Source organism: Oenanthe melanoleuca, chromosome 1A (genome assembly GCF_029582105.1).
Source record: "Oenanthe melanoleuca isolate GR-GAL-2019-014 chromosome 1A, OMel1.0, whole genome shotgun sequence".
NCBI lineage: Eukaryota > Metazoa > Chordata > Aves > Passeriformes > Muscicapidae > Oenanthe > Oenanthe melanoleuca.
The window spans coordinates 6,913,858-6,938,685 of record NC_079334.1 but is presented as its reverse complement, the minus strand read 5'-3'; the positions used below and the strand labels follow the sequence as shown (position 1 = coordinate 6,938,685).

The 24,828-nt window shown below is 44.6% G+C and overlaps 1 protein-coding gene across 5 annotated transcripts in view; it reads left to right on the top strand.

Moving 5' to 3' along the window:
* Nucleotides 1–24,828, top strand: part of PPFIBP1 (PPFIA binding protein 1) — a 99,524-nt gene that overhangs the window by 10,288 nt on the left and 64,408 nt on the right. For all 5 annotated transcript variants that reach the window (XM_056511024.1, XM_056511015.1, XM_056511008.1 and 2 more), the window contains exon 2: nt 18,928–19,001. The gene's annotated coding sequence lies outside the window, so the exon portion shown is untranslated. The remainder of the gene's footprint in view (nt 1–18,927; nt 19,002–24,828) is intronic.

The window sequence follows — 24,828 nt, the reverse complement described above, 5'->3', positions numbered from 1 at the left end:
AGCTGTTTGACATTCTGTCCTGTGCTGTCCTAGGAAGTCATTTTGCTCCTGGTGAAACCTGGTGCTGGTGTGGAAATGCAGTTGTCAGAACAGAGGTGTTGTGCTTGGCGTGTGTGTGTGCCTCACTCTGGGGCATGGCAGCAGAAAAACAGAAGGCAGAATTGGACCTGCCCTGTTTAGGCAGGGCTGGGCTGAGTCTGGGGCACCTGGAAATGCAGGAGTTGAAACAAAGGGATGTTTCTGTGGGGGTTTGCCTTAATATCTGGTGGATCTCTGTGCCTCTTTCAGAAGGGGAAGGACTCTGCAGTTTTGAGAGCCACAATATAAGAAGGATGTGAAGCTCTCTGAGAGTATCCAAAGGAGGGAGATGGTGAAGGGAGGTGAAGCTGCACCAGGAGCAGCTGAGGGTACTTGGTCTGTTCATCTGCAGAAGAGCAGACTGAGGTCAGAGCTCACAGCAGTTCTGCAGCTTCCTCAGGAGGAGAAGAGGAGGGACAGGCTCTGATCTCTGCTCTGTGTGACAGGGACAGGACACAGGGAATGGCTGGAACTGTGCCAGGGGAGGGTTAGGGTGGATATCAGGAAAAAGTTCTTCCCCGGAGGGTGTCAGGCACTGAACCCAGGGAATGGTCACAGCCCCAAGGCTGCCAGAGCTCCAGGAGTGTTTGGACAACAACCTCAGGTGCAGTGGGTGATTCTTGGGGCTGTCCTGTGCAGGCCAGGAATTGGACTTTGATGATTCTTTTTGGTCTCTCCCTGCTTAGCTCCTTCTGTGACTAAAAAGGGTAGGGAAGCTACAGCACATGTGGTGGTTTGGGATTGGCTACCCAGTTGTTTAGGACGGTGTATCCAGCTGGACTGCTGATGCTAAATTGGAATTTGGCTGTGATATTGCAGTTAATTTCTCTTCTTACTAAAAATGTTCTCTATAATTTTCCTATGGCTGTGGTAATTAGGCCTGGTTTTGCTGTTGCACATGGTGAGGAACAACATTTCCATTCCTCAGATCCAGCTGTGTTCATGTAGCTCCTGCAGAGTGTGCATTTAGGAGCAAAACAGGGACTCTGTCTTTTGTTTGTCTGTGTTAAAAGGAAGGAATGGGGTCCTACCACCTTCCTTCTCAGCCTTACTTTGTTGTGTCTTTGCCCTAAAATGTGGAGCCATTTGTGGGTGAGGTGTTACTTGCTATAAGCAGGGTGAGAAATAGGAGTGATTTCATTAAATACCTGCTAGAGCCAGTGAAAGTGCCATTTCTGCTTCTAGTCAGAGTTCCACTTTGTATTGCACTTGCCATGTGTTTTTGGAAGAAAGAGGTGGTTGGAGATGGAGACCCAGGATGGATGATCTAATTGGAGATGCCTTTGCTGATGCCCTTTTTTCTGGTCAAGCTATTAGTGGGATGGCTGGGGAAGGGAGGAGGACACCCTGGTACTGAAGGGATGGTGGGATTCCTGCTGCTGAAATCTTTGGGCATGGCAGTGAGGGGAAGGAAAGAGGTCCCCCAGGGAATGCAGAGGACTGGACTGGGCTTGTTGAGTGGTGAGAGCCCACCTGAGCTGCTGTGGAGCACGGGACCTGTTGGAACCCCAAAGCCTGGGAGTTTTGAACTTTCTGTGCTTTCTGGCACTGACCCTCAAAAGGGGCACTGCTTTTGGCCTGAAGCCTTGGAGAAGGCTTCCAAAATTGAGTGATGGAGTTGGAATCACTGGTGTGGAGTTTGGGTAGAAGTATGTAATATCACATGGTGAAGGGTTTGGAATTTTGGGTGTTGGAATATAGTAATAAGTATGGGACAAGATGGCGGTTCTTAGGCGTTGGCTCTTCTTCCTTCTTGTTCCTTATTTTCTTGGTTTTAAATAGTTTTTGCTTGGATAAAAAGTACCACACTGCAGGTCACAGGTGTTTGGCCATTAATTCTAAAGTATAAATAATACAGATGTTAGCTTTTAATTGGATAGTTAGGCTTTAAAAGACCTTGTAAAGAGCAAGATACAGCTCCATTTTCTCGCTTTTAGCTTGTTAGCTAAAAGTGCTGTAAAAGTCACTATACTTTAGATAAAAATCAATAAACAACTAAGTCTGAACACAAAAATCTGTCTCTCATGCTTCATGCTGACTCTGAGTAAAGACAGAAAAGAAAAAAGAAACTAGCCACTAACAGGGATCCTGCTGGCTTTTGGACTTGGCAGTGTCACCTGCCAGAGGGTCCATCCTCTCAGTGCTTGTCCCTGCCCTCCCACAGGCACACAGGGAAATTTAGAGTGCTGTAATTTGTGGTGTCCTTCCTTCAATCCTTCTTGTCTTGCCTGTGCTGCAAAGCTTGGAGGCAGATGTTTTCCTCTGGTATCTAGATCCTCATGCCTGGATTTTGTTGGTGTTTATACAGAAGTGTGAGGGCAGCCAGAGGTTCTGCTGGGTCTGATAGAAGCCATACGTGAAATTAATCCAAATTAAACTGTTAGTCATTCCCTGATAAACAGGAGGTTACAGCACAGACTCAACATGTTGCATAGCTTTGAGAGTATGAAAAATGAAGCGTGAATCCTCCTCTAAAAGTTGGCTGTCCCTGTTTGAGGCCTGATGAGGTTTTGAGACAAGCCAGTACGCCAAGCTCACTGTGTAGGCGTTTGTGGGAAACGAGGCAGATTTTTGGGAGGGGACTGTGGGTACAGGGAGGCAGAGGAGTGCTGAAGATGAACTAAAGTAACTAAAAATGTATGGGGCTACACAAGGTGAATCTGTGGACCTACAAACTCCTCCCTGTGGAGTCAATGGGCCAAACTGGAGCTGCTTTGCCCACATGATGGGATTTTGTATGCCAGTCTGTCTGCCAGCTTCCTCCTGGTGCTCCATAGCCATGGAGCACGTGGCAGGGATGTGGAATGCAGGGGAGAACAGTCTGGTCAGGGCAGCTTTCCAGTGAGTGGGTGACAGCCCTATTCTTGTTGCAGAGCCTCTGGTGGGGCTCAGGAAATGTTGGAGGTTGGTTAATGAATGGCCAGACTCTCAATGGGAAGCTTGACATTCCCCAGGTCAGTGAGAGAATGTGTTGCTGGGATTTGCTCTGGCCCTTGCCCCCTTTTCCAAGCATGGAGTGAGGGTGTTTTGAGCCTTCCAGCAGTGGTGGCATTAAGGAGCCATCATAGGCTGGAATGATTTTCCCTGGCTGAAGCCAGAGACAGCTCCCAGAGGTGTGGGGCTTTGCTGGCTCATGTCTTTGGAGTGGACAAATTTCTCCCAGTGAGGCTTTTAGGTCTTTAAAAGAACAAGAAGTGTACAAAGATGTGCCTGGTCAGGAAGGTGTGCTGGGAGCAGTGGAGGCAAGAGATGGACCATTGTAATTTTGCAGATGAGTTTGTTCTGGCTTTGAACTGTGCTCCTCTGGAGGGTTTACAGTGCCACCTGCTTCTTGTAAGGCTGGGAGTGGGGAGGGCTGGATGCTGCCAAGGAGTTTGAAACTGCAGGGCAGCCCAGGAATGCAGCAGTGCTTCTCCAAGGGAAGGAGCTGCCTCTCCTGCCCTACAGAGCTTGTGTTGGTCTGGTGGCTGTAAATAGACCTGCAGCCTTTCTGCAGAGCTCTGATGGCAGCTTCTGAGTGGGACACTGATTCTTAGCTGTGATCCTGTGTGCAAACACAGCCTGGAGAAAAGGAGCAATTCTATATTACAGTCTTTAAGTCATACATATTGATCTCTTTAACTCTGCTTAGGAATAAAGGATCAAGGAAATACTGCTGGTGGCAAGGAAGGAACTTTCTAACTCTGTGCTTGGGGGTCCCTCCTTCCCATGGGCTGTATGCTTGGCACTTGGACCATACTAACTACTTGTGTTTGGAATTCCAAAGAAGGGGCTTCCCCTCGACTTCCTATTGCAATTCACATCTGTGAATCTGAATGCAGATGCTGCTGGCCAGGCTATGGAGATTCATGTCCAGCTGTGTATGTACAGAGGGGGAGAGATGTTATTTTGGCATCTGCAAAGGCTGCTTACTAAAAATAGGCTAAAGCCCATGAACCTGGGAGTGAAAGTAGTTGTCCCATAAGTCTCACTTGATGATGCTTTGGTTTTTTTTCTGCCCTGAGGAATATTTATTTGTAGTATGCCCCATGTCTCAGTGTTTGCAGAAAAGCCAGTTGTGCTCATGCTGGAGCTGCTGCTGTGTGGATGGGACCAGACTGAGCTCTTAACTCCACCACTCTTTGCCTTTGAGGCTGGGATAAGTTGTGTTCCTTGTTTTCACTGCCTTCCTGCTATCAAGGCTTTGTCTAGCTTCTTAAAGCCAGACAGAAGTCCTCTCTGAGCAGAGCAACACTTTTTGGGGAGGCACTGCCAGTCCAGTGGCATGTGAAGAGTTCAGTGTGTTTTTCAGGAAAACAGAATAAAGCAGGTTGATATTAACTTGTTTTCACAGAGCTGCAGCTCAGTTGGGTCATAGCTGGTAGAGAGGGAGGCTTCCAGATTTTAATGCTGTGAAGAGAAAGCCTGTGCTTGGCTGTGTGTTCATAACTGTTTTCTGTCATTGACTGCACATAGTAGGAGGTAGTGTTGCATTTCTGGACAAGGCTTTGAACAAGATCTTCTATCAGAGCAGCTTGATAAACTGCTTATTGTGATGCAGAATGTTGGCCTGTCATTTTGCAAATTGAATTGCTGGAAAGCTCATATGATTATTAAAAGATACTTTGTGTTAATTTAATTTCCTGTGAAAGATGCAAGCTGGGTGATTTAAAGAAACAAAGCAAATGCTTAATCAAGGTAAAAGCAAAACCTTCATAGCTGTGCATATGCAATGCTTAAATATTGCATACTTCTAATGGCATCCTGTGCAGTGACAAAATAAAGAATTATAAATAAAACCCCTGTATTTCAAAATCTGTCAGTTTTGAAGAAAGCTGGAAAATGAGTAATGAAACCCAGGCAAAGCAGGAACGAAGAAAACATTGGTTTAATATGTTCTCTGAGTGATGAGAAGCAGGAAATATTCCCCTCATTGTATTTTAAATGAGTTTAAAACTGTGTTCCAGACAGCTTGTGAACCATCAAGATTCAGGGGTGGTTTTGTGAGCAGAAGGGCTATTATTTGGGCTTTCTGGCTAGCTTCCAGCTCAAGGCATCTCAGCTGGGGTGAAATGCCTCCTTGCTATAGGCAAGCATAACTGTTGCCTCCCACTCCTGCTCCTCAGGGGCCAGCAGCCTCTCCTCCCATTTTTTTCATGCTGATGTCCTTCAGAACTGAGTTAAGCTCGAGTGATCTCGCCCACATATATTGAACTTGACTCCTGCTAGCAGTGAAAGGCTTGTGTGCCCAAAATACTGAATAGTTATCTGGCCACTCTTCCATGGTGAGTGGCTGAAGAGAGGTGTTCTCAGCTGTGTGTCCCAGTGGAGCTGGCCCCTCTCAAATGAGTCAAACATCTTGGGCATCCTTTGAAGGAAGGATGCTGCTCTGGATAGCAGTAACTGTTCTTCTAAGGATGCCAAGAGATCTGAAAGCTCTGCTGTAATTATGTACAGCACTAAACTTTTAAAACAAATGTATAAAAATATGTGTACAAATGTTGTGTCACTTCCTGAGTTTGTCCATGGAGTATGATGGAGCTGTGTTGAAAATAATGGGGAATACTTGGAGAGCTTTGGGGTCCCTGGGTGTTGATTGCCTGCAGTGATGCTTAGTTAAACATTTGCCTGTGTCTCCTGCCAGTTGGAGTTAAGCATCATGCTCAAATTCAAGATGCAGATGGGAGGGCAAGTCGGGGACAGTGCTGGAGTTAATTCTTCAATGCAGACAAACTCTCTGGCAATTAGTCTGTTTATCTAAGGCCTGCAGCAGTTTGGCATTCCTGTTCTGTCATTCCCTTTGCCTGTACTCTCCCCTCCTGCTGCACTGCTGTTCAAAGTCCATCTCGCCTCAGAAGTGGCTCTGCCTATCAATAATACATCAAGTGATGTTCCTGGGGCTGTGTGTGCTTTATAAAAAGTGTATTGTGTGGGTAGCTGCTTGTATCATTTCCAAATGCTTTTCCTTGCAAGAAGCCTGCTAGTGCAGTGTGGTTCATCATGAATTGAATTTATCACTTAGTGATACTTCTCTTACAAACACCTAACCCTGGTGTGTGTGTACCCAGGTGGTGTTTTACTAACTGTGTGTTGTTAAAGAGCTTTGCTGTCTCCTGTTGCTGCTGACTCTGCTCTAAAGGAGTCATAGAATTGCCTGGGTTAGAAGGGACCTTAAACATCACCCAGTTCCATCCCTCCTGCCGAGTTGACACCTTCCACTGTCCCAGGTTGCTCCAAGCCCTGTCCAGCCTGCCACTGGACACTTCAGGGATGGGACAGACACAGCTTCCATGGGCAGTGTATGCCAGTGCCTCACCACCCTCACAGGGAAGAATTTCTTCCTCATTTCCAGTGTAACCCCATACTGGTTCAGTTTAAAGCTATTCCCCCTTGCCCTGTCAGTGCCTACCCTTGCCATAAGTCCCTCTCCAGCTCTCTTTAGCCCCAGAAGGTGCTTAAGGTCTCCCTGGAGCTGCCTTTTCTCCAGGTTGTGAGTCTGGAGAGAATCCTGCTACCACATGTGCCGTGAGCGGGTCCCCTTTGCAGGACAGCTCTGAAGCTGCTGGTTCCCTGTCCCTGAGCCCAGGGTGTCCCAGTGGTGTGGGGGGTTCCTGTGCTGAGCTCCATGTGTGTGCTGTACCGAGCTGTCCCCAGCTGTGACCCTCCCAGTGTTCCCATCTGAGCGCTGCAGGTCACAGGAAGTGCAGCTGCATCGCTTGGAATCTCCTCAATTCTTTAAAAGGATTTCCTGGGAACAAAGGCTCTTATTGCTCTTTTTCTTCAAGTTGTTTGTTGTTGTATTTTTTTTTTCTTCTTCTTCTGCCTGCTAATAATCTTGGCTTCTTGTTCACTGTTCTCTCCCTTTTTAAGAAGGCTGTGGAAATAATGGTTTCCTTGTTTTTTGAATTCTGAACTGAAATTTGCCATGGTGTCTGTAGGGCAAATAAATCTCCTTTTTGCTTCTTCCTGGCTTAAGAATACCTTTAATTCAAGAGAAACTATAAATCTGAAATAACAAAAATTACAGTTTGACCTTTATTAGTTAGGAAAATAGTGATGTAATGAAATGGCTACTGGGAAGGATCAGTGGGAACAGTCACATGGCCCTTTACTTGTCATTTTCCTGGCTCCACTTTCCAGAAAGCCCCATGCTTTGCCAAAATTGGTTCTTAGCCAGTGCAACTCTAGTGCCACATGGGGCTTTAAGTTTGCTTTGACATCTGCCCTCACCCAAATGATCAGTTCCATCAAATTTAGATTGAGTAAAGGCAAGAGGGGACAACTGCTGAGGGGTTGCAGCAGAGTTCCCTGCTGTCCCATCTGTCCCAGAGCAATCTCATCCCACTGAGCTGCCTGCCAGATGTGCTGCCTGCAGCACAGCCCTTCATCCCGCTGGCCAGGCAGTCTGGAGCAGGAGGGCAGGGGGATGCTATGCCATGGGGATAACTTCTCCTTGCAGCCCAGGTTAAGGGGAGGGCTCTCAGGTGACCATACAGCTTTTTCCCACCCTAACCTGCCCCTTCACATCATCTTGGGGATAATTGGAGCTGTTTGGGAGAGCAGAGAGCTCCAGATGCTGAATCAGTGGGCACATGCATGTCTGGATCATTCTCCCTCGGGGTTTGGGACTAGACTGCATCTTTACTACACTGACTATAAAGGATCTGGGACTGACATGAAAGCACTTGGAAAACATTAAAAATTGGTTTGGCCCTGCCCTGGCATCTTTTCCCTCTGCTTTCATGACATGCAAGTGTGAGCATCAGAACTTGGCTTTCTGGGACTAATCCAGCCTTGGCTCAAGAAAATGGATGTTTAGGTGATGCTCCATTAGGTCAGTGCTATAACTTTGTAAAAAGTGCCCTTTGAATCAAACCTGGTTCCTGTATGCTGAGACAGGCAGAATGGCTGGTGTTGGTCTGGGTTAGCTTATCTTGTTCAATGCTCTCTTCCCTCCTTGACTTTACTGTGCTGTCGTGTCATACCTCACTTGGTCCTGTGGTTTGCATGGCTGCCTTGTGGGAAATGAGCTGCAGTCCTCAATCTGCTGCAAATCTGATGGAAAACTTTGTTGTTTGGCTCAAACAAGGAGTCAAGGAGACTTGTAGTGGCTCATTGAGCCTTTGAAAACACACTGAGGATGGATTGTGCAAAGTTCAGTCTTCAAAACCATATCCCACACTCTGTGTGTTTGTTTGTTTGTTAAACCTTTGTTGTGTAAGATAATAAAGCTTATTTTAAATTCTCTATCAGTATCCTTGTTTGGAGGCTCCAGTATTTATTTATTACAGCCAACTTCACAGTGTCAGATTTGCATAGGCTTAACAAGGTTACAATGTACAAGTTTAATTAAAAGTAGTAGAGCCTTTAGATAGGAAGTCAAAACCTCTATTGTTAATACAGTACAATTAAGTTTCTCAGTACCTAGCTAGTAATTATATAAAATTCATGGCAGTATGGAAAGACTGTTTGGAAACAGAAGCACAGTGCCATGTAAAAGGAGGCTTTTGCAAATACAAACTGCCTGAATTGTTCTACTCTTAAGAAAACATTTTCTCCCTTTTGTCTTAAATAGTACTATTTTTGCTGTTTGGAGTTTGTAACTGCAGCCTATTCCTTTGCTTGGCGTGGGTGGTTTTAAACAGCTAAAGCTTTGAGGTTTGTGTGTCATGAGGTGCTGCAATCCAGTCATTCATTTTCTCTTCCTTGGTGAGTGTTTACGGAAATTTTGAGGGCTCAGCAAGGACTTGGACTTGCCCAGAAGGAAAATCATCTGTCATGAGCACTCTTGGATTACAGGGAAGGCTGGATACAAATCTATATTCCCTGCTTTCAACCAACTTATAGGGAGTGGTAGTCAGTGCAAGACAGTGATTATTTCTGCAGTGACCTTTTCAGCATCCAGCATATTTATTGTCCAAAAGCTGTTGGAAAATCTATAGTGAGATGAGTCTTTAAAGTCTGGATTGCACACACAGGACTGGAGTCTAAGCACAGAATAGCAGCTCTGGGTTTAGGCTGTCTTTTGTTGCTTTCCCTGAGGGAAGCCTGGAACAATGAGGTGGAGAGATGTGCTGGAGCTCCTGAATGGGTTGGCAGCAGAGCCCTGAACCCAAAGCCAGAAGCCAGAGCATGCTGTAGTGTGATCACCAGACAGGAATTCTGGTGCCACAGCTCTGGGCAGACACACAAGGGCATTGCTCTGCTGCTGCATGTGGTGCAGGTGGCTGTCCTGCTCTCCTGTGCTCATTCTGAGCATTAGGGAAACTACTTTTATCCTGCTCTGTATGGAGAGTTTAATTCTTCAGTGCTGCACTGGTGGAATTTTGTTCTGTTTTTTTTTTTTTTAAGAAGGAAATTCAAAGATTTCTTTTGGCAAGTAACTCGAAGTAAACTGAGAGATGTAAAGCTTTCTAAATTACTGATCTTTTCCATACAAAACTGGGTAAAACATAGGGCTTGTCTCAGACATTTTCTAATGATCAAATGTATCTGGCTTCAGGCTGAACATCTGAAAGAAACTTCTGGGAAGAAGAGCCTTGGAATAAACAGCAAATGAAATCACTTTACAGCCTTATTTTGTATTACCAGGGGAGGAGGAGAGTGATTACTTCTTAGCAAATTAGGCTACATAGAAGAACTCTATATAAAGATTATAAGTGCCCTAATGAGTAATAATCAGTGATGCAAGCAGAAAGGGGAAATGTATTATCACCAGCTGCCATGTCTGTGAGGATTACTGGGGTTTAATGAGGACCTGCAGGAAGCTCTTTCAGTAATTCCATCTTGCAGGAGGTGATCTCAGCATGTAGGTCCCCAGCTTGCCTGAAGAGCAGGGGGAAATCCTGAATTAAAAAACGATGTGGTGTTGCATGTTGGGAGCCCTGTGTTTGAGATTCCTTCTCTGCAGAGGAGAGGTAGCAGGCATCTCTGTATGGCAAGTTGTGCAGTGCTGCACACACAGCTCATACAGATATTCCCAATTTGTCCTTCTCTTCCCTGCTCTTCATTTCCTGTGTTCTCTATAGCTCTATAGCTCTCTATAGAGCACTGCATTGATGTAGTCCTTTCTTATGCTCACCTTTACCTTCAGAGCCCCAGATTTAGAAGGAGGTGCCAGTTCAATGTCCCCTAGACATTGCCTTTGCTGGGTTAGAGAGATGCTGGGTACCTAAGGAGGAATGTTTGGGAAATGAAGGTTGTGTTGCAGCTCAGCAGCTAAAGGGTTTCATAGAAATCAAAGTTTTTGCAATGTTTTTGCAATGTTTTTGCAAGTGATCTCTTGCCCTGTAGGTAAAGCAGGAGCAATGTTTTGCTGTTTGGTCATGTATGGAAGGCTATTTCCTCCCCTCATACATTTATAGGATTCTTAGAGGAAATTTCAGGATTAAAAGAACTGAGACAGAAGCCCCATGAATGAATCAATCTCTCATGTTGTGCGTGGAGGGGTTTCTAATGAGACTGAATGACTGTGTACAGTAATGGGGGTGGGTTTGGATTGCAGGAGGTGAGAGATAGGGTGGTGGCTTTCCTTGGAAAGACCTTCTCCTGTCTCCATTGCTTCCACCATCCCTTCCCTGGGATAGCAGCACGTGCTCCTGGGTATGGCTCAAAGGCACAGACCCTGGAGTTTTAGGTTTCACCCAGCCCTTCTGCACAAGGGCTGCATCTCCCTTTGCTCCACTACCTCTGCTGAAGATTGTCCCTTCCCCAGTTTCCCTGGTGGAAAATAATCAGTTTAAGTGATATTGGAGTCTTTCTTGCTGTCTCCCAAATTTTACACAGCAGTTAAAAATCTGTTTGGCTCTTAATTGTTGGATTCTAGGAGCAGCTGTTTGTAGAGTGTTTAATAGAAATATTCTTGTGTGGGATGTATCCTGCTTCTAATATTAGCTCTTCCCTGTGGGAAAGATGGTTATTAGGTGATTTATAAATGAAGATATAACACAACAAATTCTTAATGGTACATTTATTTGCCCTCAGCATTTTCTAAGTAGTTCTTTCACATCTGACCTTTCATTTTGGAGTCTGAGCAAAATTTGCCTCTTTCCTTAAGAAAACAAACAACTGCTCTTCCACAAAACAAGCCAACCAGTCAAGTATGAAATATTTATTTATCCATATTTCATGTGAAATATGAAAGTGGCTCTCACTGAGCTGGTTTCTGCTTGGCTGCCATGGTGGCTAGGGCTTGTTCTTCCATGGGAGTGAAAACTGGGTGGATGAAGTAGGAGACTTTATTGGACTGAGTTGAGTGGGAAGCTCAAAGGTGAAGATATTGTTTTCAGGGGTCAGATGTACAATCATAGACTGGTTTGGGTTTGAAGAGATCTCAAAGATCATCAATTCCAACCCCTTGCCGTGGGAAAGGACAGCTCTCACTATCCCAGGTTGCTCAGAGCCCCATCCAGCCTGGCCTTGATATCCCCATCTGACTCAGGTTCAGGATGTGCTACAATGAATTTTTTTGGTTGAAATTCGTTGTGGTTTAAGGCTTACTGTTTTTGTGGAGTAACTTTACTTTTATGCCCAGGCTCTGTCTTGTTCCCAGGCCCAGTGTTTGGAAGCTCTTTTCCATAAACCTCACCACCTTGCTCCTGACACACTGCAGTGCTTGGCTCAGAGCCCTGGCCTGTGGATGCCAGCTCCTGCTATTAATAAGTGGAGCCAGACTATCCCAGCTGGAGAGAAATCCTCTCAGCACAGGACACATCCATGCACCTGGCAGGACCAGCATTTTCTCCGTGCTGCCATAGGACACGTGCTGCTCTTGACCTGGGGTGTTTGCAGAAGCAGTGGAGCTGTTGTGGCTGTCCTCCTGTCTGGAGGCTGGCTGAAGGGGTGGATGTGGTTTTGCATGCTGTGACCTTGGAGAGCTTGGGGGAAGCTGCTGCTGGTGACTTCTTAACTTTCTGTGTAGTTGGTCTGCACTTGGAGTGGTGGTCTAGAAGTGGAAAATGATTTTCCATCTTGTTTAGCCCCTGAGTCTGGTACTCTGCCTGCATCTTTTCTGTGTCTTGAACTGCCTCCTTGCTATTTTCTCTGAGAGAAAAGCTGCTTTTTCTGTTGTTGCAAGGCACTGACCTCTCTTAAAAAGGGCAGACTGAAAGCTGGTGAAGTCTTTCCTCTGAGATTAATGCTGATTGTTAGTGAAATGTTTTTTAATACTGGTGGCAACATCCTTATTTGTTCCTTAACTAAAGTGCTGCAATAGGTTAGTTATAAAGCAGATTCCTGAATAAAATTAAAAAGTGGAACTAACTGTATTTGCCTCTGGTGGCCATGGGACCTGCCCTGAGGTTGCTGATAGATCAGCTGCTGAGCCAAAGGAGGGAATTGCTGAGTTCCTGCAGCAGAATCTCATCCTGTGAGAGGCTGATTTGGATGTGTCTCCTCTACCTGCATAATAATTTCCCCCAAAGGTGTAGGAATGTGACACCTGTTTGGATCTCTTTGCCTTCTGCCAGATGTGGTCAAAACTTAGAAGCAAGTTGAAAATTTAATGGGGTGAAGACTGACAAACAGCACTACCACATAAGCTTAATTTCCTTAAGAATCCAGGCCAGAAATATGTGCTGAGGGTTTTATTCTGCAATCATGTGCTTTAAAACTGTGTGGAACAATGTGATTAGTAGAAATGGTATTTTCAGGATCATTTGCAGTGCATATGAAAGCAGGGCAGCTGAATCCTGTTGTGTGCATGTATATTAGCATGTAACCAACTTAAAAAGGCTGAAACAACCCAAGTGTCTGCATGGAGAGAAAGCAAAATGCATGTATAAAACTTATTGGTGAATCTGGCAAAACATCTAGTTAAGTTGATCTTAATTTCTAGAGTTTTTAACTCTAATCCTTTGGCTTTCTCCTCCTGACAACAGCAAAAGAATGTAATTTTGTTCCTTTTCTTGCTAAGTGCTTTTGGGCTTTGATTCTTGCATAGCTTCCTCCTCACTTCTCAGCTCTGGAAACACAGAGTTGGGTTGTGTGTGCTTCAATAACAGGATTCTGTAAGTTTGTGGTGATTGGAGCTATTTAAGTTCCTTTGAGGAATGTCCAAGTATTGCTGCAAATGTGAAGGACACCCAGAACAATTAAGGGTAACTGAAGGGCATGTTCCTGGAAAGTGTTATGGGGAACCTTATGTGAGAGCCTGATGCCTTTTTGTCAAGGAGTATCTTGTGCTTATTTTGAGCAGAGTTGGGAAGGAAGACAGTAAACAGTGTGGCAATACCAGTGAGGTTTGGGAGATGAGCACCACTGATAGAGCAGTGCCTTTTGCTTTTGATGGAGTTTGCCAGGGATGAAGGATATGGAGGCTTTTCCTGGCTCTTTTGCATATGTAGTAGAATAAAACCAAACTGGTGCCTGAGAGAGAAAACACTTTGTTAATCTTTGTGTTCATTTAGTGGTAGCAGTGCTTCACTCTGATACCATGCCCTAAAGAAAAAAACAATCTCCTCTAACAGAGGAACTCTTGCAGCCTGTGCCTGCTCTGGGTTGCTGTCTGATTAACAAGGTCCATGGCTTTAGTCACCTCAGTGTCAGCAAATGTGACACAGCTGTGAGGGGAGAACACTGACAGCACCAGCACTTGCTGCTCTCAGATCTGTCATTCTCTCATATCTGCTTCCACAGACTTATCATCACCCTGCTCCAATAACATGGGTTTTGGGGCATGAGATCTTCAGTTAAATTAATGAAATAGTCATCCATGATTTTCAGACTGTTCTGCATCTTCCATCAACTAACATCTGCATTTTCACAGGTGATGAACTGCATAATCTGTTGCTTTGGCTTTGGCTTGTAGAATTAAAACAAAGCACTAGCTGACAGAAACTACATGCAGTGGCACTCCAATTCAGAGATGGACACAGTGATTAATATAAAATTAGTCATAGATTAGTCATATTTTTTCTCTGTGTAAATCATGTCTCGGTTCACTTGATATATGGTAAGTTAGTGCTTTGAAAGCTTTTATTTGAACTTTCTGCATTTGTTCTTGCTGCTGGTCTTACAAGTACTTCATTAGATGGTCTATCTTGTGTTATTAATCTCTGACTCATGAGATTATTCAGAATATTTTATTATGCTTCCAGAAAGTGTTTCTTTGCTGTGGTGATTGGAGATGTTGTCTGTATCCTCCAGTGGTGCTGTGTTGATTCAGTGACTCCTGTGCACGTACATTGTTCAAATGTGCTGTTTTGTGGTAGGAAATGTTGTGTGAACTATCAGCTGGTTGGGTCACTGGTGTTAATGATGTGGTTAGTTTTGTCCAGGCCCCTTTAGTTGTGCCAGACCTCCTGGGTTTGGATAGAAACTTGTTTATTAAGCTCAAGGCTGGCACTTGCAGATGCTCGAGTTTTGGGTTTCAGGCCTTGCTGCTGTGGATGCTGTGTGATTTTTGCCTGTGTCAAAATATCTGCAGCCTTTTATTAACCAAAAATAAAGATAAGGGCTCAAGTAAGTGTTTTCTGTTCTTGCCTTATTTGTCTGAGTGCAGCTAGCCTGTCCCAGCAAAAATAAGAGATCTGCTACATGATCTGCAGCAGCTGAAAAATGTATCCTGGGACAGGGTGATTTAAAGGTGAAGGAGGCTGTGCTGGTGGGTGAGACTTGGATGGACAGTGTATACAGATGTGAGGAAACCATTCAAGCTGATCGCTTCCATTCAGATTCAAACCAGCCTTTGCCCAAAGGCTTTTTACAAAAAAATTGTGCCATTAGTGTTCCAAAGTAAGACATGCATCAATGGCTTTTTCCATGGAAAACCATTAGCTCTCCAAATCATTCAAACTGTTACTGTTTCTTCATTGCTCTGCTTCTTGGCTTTAAATCCTCCTCCCACCTTTCCCAGGCAAGATAGCTGGACACAATCAGCTTGCATCGGTGACTTCCTTGGAAGGATACATGTTAATAATTTTTCCCTAGTAATTTTGAATCCTGTTGCCAGTGGAATTTTTTTTTTAACGTGGGAACAATGTCATAGTAGCTTTTTAATTGAAACACAAACAGACAGACATGAGGCAAGTGTGTGGAAAGGAGCAGTAATTTGAATTGTGCTGTGACTACCCGGGTCCCATGTTACAGAGTAATTTTTTATTTTTTTAGTAGAAAGGAGGGGCTCTTTCAGATCTTATATCTCAAAGCCCTGCTTTTCTTGATCAGAAATGGTTAGGCAAAACAGATATTTATTTTTATCTAGTGAAAAGCAGGCATGAATCAGACTATCTGCTTGCAGTGCTGTTGCATTCTTCTGGAAATGTTCCTGAAACAAAGCTCCTAGGAGTAACAAAGCAAAGAAATAGTGCTGCACCTCTCTAGTTAAGCTGTGCCCCTAAACACAGTGCAACATGAGAGTTTTTCAGGTCTTTGAGCACAGGGCTGTGTCCTGTTTAAATTCACACAGTGTGTAATTAATTGCATGCAGTTGTGTGTCTTGAATTTGAAAAAGAAATGGGTGGCTATTGCAGAAAACATTTGATTGGCAAGGTAAAATATAACTTCTGAACATGCAATATTGTGGGATTAGGATTTGCAATTTTTTCTTCCTGGTTAAGGAATTAGAGTCTGGAAAAGAAAAAGGAGACCATATTGTACACCTTTCTTTTCTTTCTTGGGGATACTGGAGAGGTTCCCCCAGGGCATTTATACTTGGTGATGTTCTCTCTATGAAAGCAGAAACCCAATTTACTCTCACCTGGTTTGCCTAGTCCTGCTCTTAAAGGATCATTCCTAATGACTGGCTCTTAGTTATGAGTGTGGTTTTCTGGGATGAGGTTTCCTTGGGTTATGAGTGGGTTTTCTTCATACTGAAAGTGAACTTGGATTGAACTTGGTGGAGGGCTTTGCTCTTGCTGTGAGGCTGGAGAACCCCTGGCTGGCTGTGTGCCCTCAGGTCAGGGCTGTGTGTGACATGGGAGCAGCTATTCCCTCAGCTCCTGTTCTTGGATGATAATTTACCCTTCCAGTTAAACCAGAAAAGCCTCACCCTTTCCCAGAAGTCTCGACAAGTCCCAGTTTTCACTCACCATCCTGAACTCCAGACTTTCCCTGGGGGCCATCAGCCTTCCTGGCATCCTAATGCAGGGCATGAGGTGAAGCCCCCTGGATCTCTGTGTCCTGTGCCCTGTTCAGGCTGGAGAAATGCTGGGATGAGCATCACAACCAGTCCTATAGGAAATACTTCTGTAAAAGTCTTCAGAGGTGAGGATGTGCAAGAGGAGTGTCTTTAGCTTAGGGTTAGAGGGTGTCTGGTAGGGTTGGTGTTGAGGTTTAACCCCAGCCAGCAACTAAATCCCAAAAAGTCACTTGTTCACTCCTTTCCTGGTGGGATCAGGGGGAGAATTGGAAGGGTAGAAGTGACAAAGCTTATGGGTTGGGATAAAGATGGTGTAATAGGGAGAGCAAAAGCTGTGCACACAAGTAAAGCAAGGAATTCATTCTCCACTGTCCTTGGGCATGCAGGGGTTCAACCATCCCGAGGAGACCAGGGCCCCATCACAGGTAAGAGTGACTTGAGAAGACAAACACCAGCACTCTGAACATCCTCCCTGAGGTTTGTGTACTGAGCATGATGCCACACATGGTCTGGAATGTCCCTTTGGTCAGCTGGGGTCAGCAGTCCCAGCTTTGCCCCCTCCCAACTCCCTGTGCACCCCCAGCCCTCACTGGCAGAAAAGTTCTTGGCTCTGTGCAAGCCCTGCTCACCAAGAGCTAAACCATCCCTGTGTTATCCCCAAATCCAAATTTTAGCCCTTACTATCCACTGTGAAGAAAATTAACTCTATCCCAGCCAAAACCAGCACTGGAAGTTCATTAGTCAAAATTAAATTGAGTTTGAGGAAGGAAGGACGCGGGGGAATGGGAAATGAAACCCACTTCCCTAGCAGCCTTGGGAACAAACTGAATCCTTGTGTTGCCAGGGTGTGAGGCAGTTCATTCCCTTTTGAGGAATGCAGGGACATGTTCCCTTCCTCACCAGCCAGTGGCTGTGCAGCTTGCCCGAGGTGTGGGCTGCGGGTGTGGAACTCTGACTCTGTCGAGAAGGAAATGACTAAACTTGCTGTCAAACCACCCTAACAAAGAGCATCTTTGATTTACCAAAATAGTGGTGCTGGAGAGGCTTGGGAATAGCTGTGGTGCCAGCTGTGACATGCAGTGGTGGCCAGTCCCATGCAGCAAAGGTGCAGCTGCAGAATCCCACAGAATCTTCACTCCTCATCTCCCTCTCCCTGCCCAGCTGCTGCCTGCATGTCCTGGCAGCCTGGGCAACAGGAATCCCAAAGGTGCTATCAATCTGGGAGCCTCAGCTCCAGTCAGATATTTGTAATGAAGGGGAGAAGCTCCATCTAATTATAGGTTTTCCATTTCAGCCCTTCATATTACTTTAGACTGGCTTAAAATAACACCATTAACTAACAACTTTTCCATGGCTTTGCAGTTTCATATATGACATTCTGCAGTGCCCTTTATAGAAACCTCAAATATTTTTTTTTCCCTGCCTACCACATTTTGTGTCTTTTTCCATCTGGCAGATGTTTTTTCCCTGCATTGCACAGGGCTCAGTACATAATTAATCTGTTGCAATAGCCTGGAGCCCCAGTCCTGTGACAGAGTCTGCTTGCACAGGCTCCTATGTCCTGCTCAGTTCTGTGTCTTTTTTTTTTTTTTTTTTTTTTTTCCCTGGTGCTTTTGTTCAATCTACTCTAAAAAACTGTTCTGAGAAGTAATGAGCACCCAATCATTTGTGTGCCTTGAGATTATATCTTTTTAGTGTATAGCCCTGAAAATGTTTTGGGTTTTTTTTTCCCTCCCAATCATACAAGCACTGAATTCTCTCTCTTCCAGTTAACAACCTCTGCATATTGGCAGTTTGTTGCCACAAGTCAACAACTAGTTAGTCAGTGTGCCTTTATTCCTACATTTTGGAGCTGATTCTTTGCTTTTTGATCATGTTGCTTGCTTGTCTTAAACCCCTGCTCTTGCTCTTGGCGTGATTTTTGTTTGGAGAGCAGTGTCTCAGTGAAGGTGGGAGTACCCTGGGCTGTTCCTGGTTGTTTCCATCCTTCTACCAACCATATCTCACTGAGCACTCGAATTTGAGTCACTGATTCTGAAGCCTCTTCTAATGGGAGCTCATGTAAGTGCATAGGTTTGGAAGTTTTCAGTTATCAGCCTGAAGTTTTATTCCTCAAACTTCTCTTTTACATTTCTAATTCAAAGCTTACCCAGAACCTTCTTCTGGAACAGTTTTGTCAAACTTCAGACAGCTCCTCTTTTATCAACAGTCTGTAGATAGGAGCATCCAAGACTAAAACTTCCTGTCAAACCACAGCAACAGAGAACATCTTTGATTTACCAAAATAGCCACAGTGAAGAGACTCAAAAATAGTTGTTGGGAGTGAGTTGTGGGGTTGGTTCAGTGCTGTGGGCTGCTCTGACTTCTTCTGGCTTTCCTTCACACCCTGATTTTCACATGTTCAGCAACGTTGGGTGCTTGTTTGGGGTTTGTTTAGGTGGCAGTAGTGAGAAGGAAGCCTTGCCAAGCATTATTCACCTTTGTTTTGTGCTGTATGAGTGTGATCAGTTGGGGAGGTCAAGGGCAGGCACAGGCCAACTGTGTAATGTAGAGATACTGAGAAATAATGTTGCTGGGAATTATTTGGAATTAACAAGCTCATTTCCTTTTTGTACATCAGTTGTCATCCTTTAATCTCTTGGTATTAGCTTTTTTTAAATGCTGTTATGTACATCATCCACAGTGCTTCCTGTATCCTGTGCCACTTGATAATAAACTTTTGCAAGATACCACTGTTAAGTCATCTCAGGCTTTGAGTGATTAATCAAAATCTCTATTTCCCTTTTTCTCAGTGTTGGAAGTTTATATGGATCAGTGGTACTTGCTCAAGTGACAGTGGAGATCAACACTAAGTCTGCTCCTGTGGGTGAGTAATCTGAAATAACTGCAATGCTGATGTCTGTTATCTACTATCTGCTGGTTTTTTGCTTTTTGATATCTTCTTACACAAGAGCTCCTTTGGGCTTTCATTGCAAATGTCATTAAAATGATGCTGTATAAAACTTCCAGTAAGAGTTGTAGAAGAAAGTCAGTCTGCTTCTGCAGATATCCATTGGTTTTGTATCTTTTAAAGGATTGTCCTTACTTAACACAGTCTAAGCTGTTGTTTAGAGTCAGAAAAATGTGGACACTGTTTTTCCACATTTTAATGACAATGGATTTAGGGTTAATATGTGGACTGTGGCAGAGTAATGGAGTATATTTGGATTATCCAAGAAGCAAAACTGAAATGAGCACTGGAGCTGTTCTGTGGCATATGAAGGGTTCAAGCAGTGCCAGTGCACCCCAGTTTGGAGGGTTCAGCTCCAGCACAAGATCCCCCTGGACATGCTGTGAGTGAGTGATGCAGCTGTGCATGTGCAGTTAATCTGACTCAGCAGGCCTATGGCAACATGCTGAGAAACTGCCAAGAGCTTTCAGATTACTTGGGCAAGTTTTTGAGAAAATGCATTCAGTAAAACAGAATATGTGTTGTGAGATCCTTTGGAAGTGTCCCAGTTCTGTTGGCTTCAAGGAGTAGCATTTTGCATTCAGTCTAGACTGATTTGATCCAAATGCATGTCAGAGCTGGCAGTCTTGTTCTGGGAATGGTTATCCCTCATCTACCTTGTTTTGGGTATTAGGGTATGATTTAGCACCCTAAATTCCAGCTGGAGAGCTGGATGAAATTACTGAGCCTGCACTTGATCCATGCACCCTGTGGCTGGGATGTGCTCATCCCATAACTCCACAGCTGGGCTCCCAGTCCCACAGGATGTGAGGACTGGTGTCTCATTTAAAATACCATTTCCCTTATTTTGCTCCCTTTTTCTCCATAGTCCATGGAGTGCTTCTTCTTGGTTCTCCGACCCTTCCCACGCTAAATCACTGTCCATGAGCTCTCTCTGGGATTCACAGCTGCCCAAGGTCTTGCACCAGACCTGGAAAGAAATGGATGTTGTTGCTCCTTGTTTGTCAGAAGCCCTAAACCCCACTGTCAAAAGCTTTTATTCCCTGGGTTTTTAATCTGAGGTCTGCTGGCTCTGGGAGTGGTGTCACCCTGTTGCCTCCCATTCCTATCACATTTGTTCAGTTTTATCACTGCTTATCAGGATTGGTGGGATTGCACACCAGCTGGATTTGCATCCATCATGGCTGTAAAAACATGGTTAAAAGTCTGTTGCTGGCTGGCAGCCACGTTTTCTGGATGTGTGTTTGGAGACTTTCAATCTGCTGGCATCACCATGTGAATATCTTGCCTTTGCTGGAAGTCTCTCCCTCTTTGCTTCCCAGATGCTGTGCTGATTGCCCCTCTCTGGGAGCAGCAGAAGGCCTGGGACATAAATCTGCCTGGTTTTCCCTCTCACTGGTGCTGCTGCTCCCTGTGTGTGTCCATGTCCATCCAGGGCTGGAGTAGCAAGTGCTCAGTCCTCCCTTCTCCATTCCTGTGGCTCCAGTACTGGCAGGTCTCTGGCATTTGGAGGAGTTGGACCTGTTGCCCTCAGCAGTCAGTCTGAAAAGCCTGATTTCTCCAGGTGCTGCTTGCTTTCCCCATTAAACAGATAAATAAGGGCCTCTCCTAAGGAGGTGGCAGCAAATTCCTGTGTTTGGGGTGCTGTCTGCTTCTCCCTGATGGAGAACATGGGCTTCTTTGTGGGGTTATCAGAAATTCAGCACAGATGTCTGACCTCCAGTCTCACCACACAGAACACACCAAAGTGTTCAGAGTGGAGTTTCAGTGCCTCTATTTATCCATAAAAACATGGATTTCCATCCTGCTGTTCCCTCCCTGGCCAGCTCCATGTTAAACATGCTGCTGCCAGTTCAGCCTTGCCCCACAGTAAGGCCACATGTAAAAATGATCCAGAAAAGCTAAATAAGGCTTTTGAAATAAGCCTTTAGCAGAGACAGCTGCTTCAGCATGGTGCCATGAAGACACAGAAACCTGGCTAAGTCCATGTAGCCAGAGTCAGTCATACTCCCTGCAGCTTTTGCTCTTTCCTAGCAAAACCCTGCAGGTTTGCAGGTTGTCTTCACCCTCTTCCACCAGCTCTGAATTAGGTCTGTGCTCAGTGGCAGCTGATTTTTGGTGTATCTGAAGGTGAGACAGAGCATCACATGCAGCACTGAAATAGTGTGCAGTCCACTCTCTTACAGTGCCTGTGTGCAAGAGGCAAAAATCAGTATTTGTTGGGATTTCCCCCCTCAATGTCACATTGAATAGAGGAGGGAAAGAAGCACAAGGCTACTTCTGTGTATTCCATTTATTGACACTTGATGGCTTGTCCTGCAGGGCCCAGCCCACACACAGCTTTTCTTGGGCTTTTAATAGTTGTGCTAAACTAAATTTGGCTCAAAATAGTAATAATTTCAAACATTTCCTCAGAGCCTGTGGCTGTTCTGCATGTTTATGGGAGGTGCAGCACTGCCTGTGGTTGGGGCATGGAAGGGTCCCCAGGCAGGCTGTGATGGGGATTTTTCTGGTGTCTTTTTCCTCCCCTTCTTTTGAGAGGAAATACTGCTGCTTGCAGAAAAGAAGCATGTTACTATCCATTTGCTCCTCACATTTTGTGTGATGTGGTTTTGGGTAACCTTAATGTAACTTAAAGTTCTGCTCACCCACATTTCTGATGGTGGCTCTTTAATGCACATAAATCTGCAGAGAGGGGGATGTATTTATCTGTAAACAGTGAGCAGCCTGCCCTGTTTATCCAGCATGTGACCCCTCTGCTCCACACAGCGTTTTCCTGCCTCCCTCCCATCCGGTTCTTCTTATTTTATTGACTTTCACAGTCCTGGAAATTGCTTTATATTCAGAAAACATAAATTCATCCCTCACAAAGCTTGCAAATCTGATTTCAGTTCTTCCCTTCTTCTTTGAAAAAAAACCTCTTTTTGCTCTCTTTAAGACTGAAAATGTACAATTTTCCCTGTTTATTTAGACAGGCTTATTTTGTCTGCAGAAATCTTGTCTAAAAGCTAAGTTTCTTTGGTTGCATTTATAATCCTCTGAGGTTTATGTATTGGGAATAATCTTTTATGAGCTGGAAAAAGATTGTCCAATCTGTTTTAAGATGCCCCACTTTTTGGGTATTGCATCTCATTAGGAATACAGTTGGCTGTTTGCATGGCTTTTTTCTTCCTCTGTATAGCTGGAGGGAGAAAATATATCATTTCTTCATCTAGTAATAATGCTTGGCACTTTGCATCTTCAAAGAACTCCATGGCTATGGATTGAATAATTCCTGTAGCATTGTGTAGTAGTTTCTCATTGTCATTTCCCCTGTTCTACAGATGAGCAGAGTGAACAAGAAATCATGTGATGAGGTCATGGAAAGACAAATAAGGTCAATTTGAGTTCCCGCCTTCCTGGCTTCTTCTAGAGCAAAGGAAAGTTTGATTCAGTTTGACACAAGGGGAAATGTAATGATCTTTCCTAACCTTCTTAACTACTTATTTAAGTGCATTTGCTGATGGTGGTTTTTGGTGGTTTGTGGTTTTTTTTTTTCCCTAAATAACTCTTCTGGATGACTGACGTGGTTTTCCCTTCTTAGTGAGTGGTTGGAGGTGTGTGAGGAATTGTCTGAAGTTTTGTAAAAGTGAAGCAGCTTGTTAATGGGGTTAGGCTTGTGGGGTGTCACTCACTGCTGTCTGGGGCATCTCTCTGCTCCTTTCCTTCTCTTTCCTCTCAAACCAGAGGCAGGGAGACTTTTCCTGTATTATTTGGGAATATTTTTTCCCCATATTGTTTTCCACTGAGACTAAGATGGGAAAAGTGAGCCTAAAAATGGGAACTGTGTTGATACATAGCAGCTGATCTTTCTTGTTTCATCCACCACATGTCATGCTAAGATATTTTTTTCCCTCCCGTGGACTGTAGTGGAAGTTGTTGGCTCAGAGTGGTGTCTGGAATGATGTCATTTGCAGAAATAATTTCATACAACTGCACTAGGCTACAGGCCTTGATTTACAGCTGCTTAATGAACTGACAAGACCCCCAAATGTTTTGCATGGCATTTAGAAAAGGTGTAGGCTGTAAACCATGGGACTAGGCACTCTGTTGCAGAGGAAGTCATGGTAACAATTTTGTTGCCTACTTGCTATAAGTTAGTTAAAACTTACCTTTTTTCAGGGATTCTGGCTTTTTACAATGTTGCTTCAGAGCTCTTGGCACTGTTAGGACAGTTTAGTCCCCTTGGGGAGAACAGATAATCTGCTAGGTGCAGAGAGGCATGGAAATCACATGAAGAATTCCTTCATCTTCCTTAGGAAAATCTCATGGCTGCTTCTCTGCAGGCTCTCAGAGGTTCCCTGGCCACTTCTGACTGGCTTCAGATGCCTTGTTTGATAAACTTCCAGGCCAAAAGTCTTGCCTGGCTTAATACAACTTCATTCTGGGCATGCCTTGCTAATGAAGGCAGTGGAGAAAGCAGCTGTCTCCAGCCATGTGCTCTTTTTGGGGATGCAAAACTTTGCAGAGCCTTTTTTAGGGGCTCAAGATTTAGTTCCAAGATTATATTTAGTTTTCTGTTTCTGATGGGTGGGGCAGATATCCTGATGCCTTAGATGAGCCCTTCAGCGATGGACAGCAGCACCAAAGTATCACAGCCAGTATTTTTATTTTCATTTTTCTTTGACTTCCTTATAAAGTTGATACCTCATTTGTGCATGCTCCTTCCCAGTGTTGGGCAGAGCTGTCCTGAGCCACTCTGTGCTCCTAAAGCTTTGGTTTCATCCTCTGCTTCTCATGGCACCCAAACTGCTGACTATTTGTCTGCTGACTTTTTAAGGATCTGAGCGTGGCTTTTCATGAATCTGGATGTTTTTCCCTCACTGGGCTTAGGAAGCCCTCAGGGTTGAGTCGCTGGACTTTGCAGCAGTGAGTGCAGAGCAACTGTTGAAGGCTTTCATGCCTTGCCATCAGGGTGTGAGTACTTGTGGTGGGGTCTTGGTGTCTCTCCTTTGTCATCTGACAGCTTCTCTCACTAGATTTTGATTTCAGCTGCTTAGGAGAAATGTCAGCAGCTCAGCATGTGGGGAACTGCATGTGCATCTGGGGTTGTTCTGTCGTGTTTGTTTTAATTTTGTGTTCTGTAGTTTTTTTGAGGTATTGCATCCAAAAGTGGTGAGTGACTCCAGTAATGTGCCCAGGGTGAATTGCTCGGATCATGCTGATACCCAAGGAATTTTGTTGAGATCCTTCAGGATTTCTGGTTGTTTTTTTTCAAAGAAGAAGGAAAGAATCAGATTTGCAAGCTTTGTGAGAGATGAATTTATGTTTTCTGAATATAAAGCAATTTCCAAAACTGTGAAAGTTAAGAGGAAGGGACCAACTGGCTGGAAGGACTGGAAGCTGATTGCCAGGGAGGATTAGATGAGTTTTTGCTTTGGTTTTTTTTCCCCTGGGGCATCAAACCACTGTCAGAAAGCACTATGGTGTTCAGTAGAAAACCAGCTGTTGTCATTTTTTCAGCTCTCCTCACTGCAAAATGGTGAGCTCCCCATTTCTCCTGAGTTTGAAAGGCTGAGGTGGCATAGCCCAAGTCTGACAAGTGATAACCAGGGAGCCTGGCTGTGTTCTCTGGGGGGATTCCAGCTGCAAGCTGGCCCTCCAAAATGAGCAAGGAGGTGGTTTCCAGGCTGGAAAATATCCAGGGGTAGGTGACAAGGTGTGAAAGGCAAGGGCCACTCTGGGCATTGAGGGCAGCAGGAGA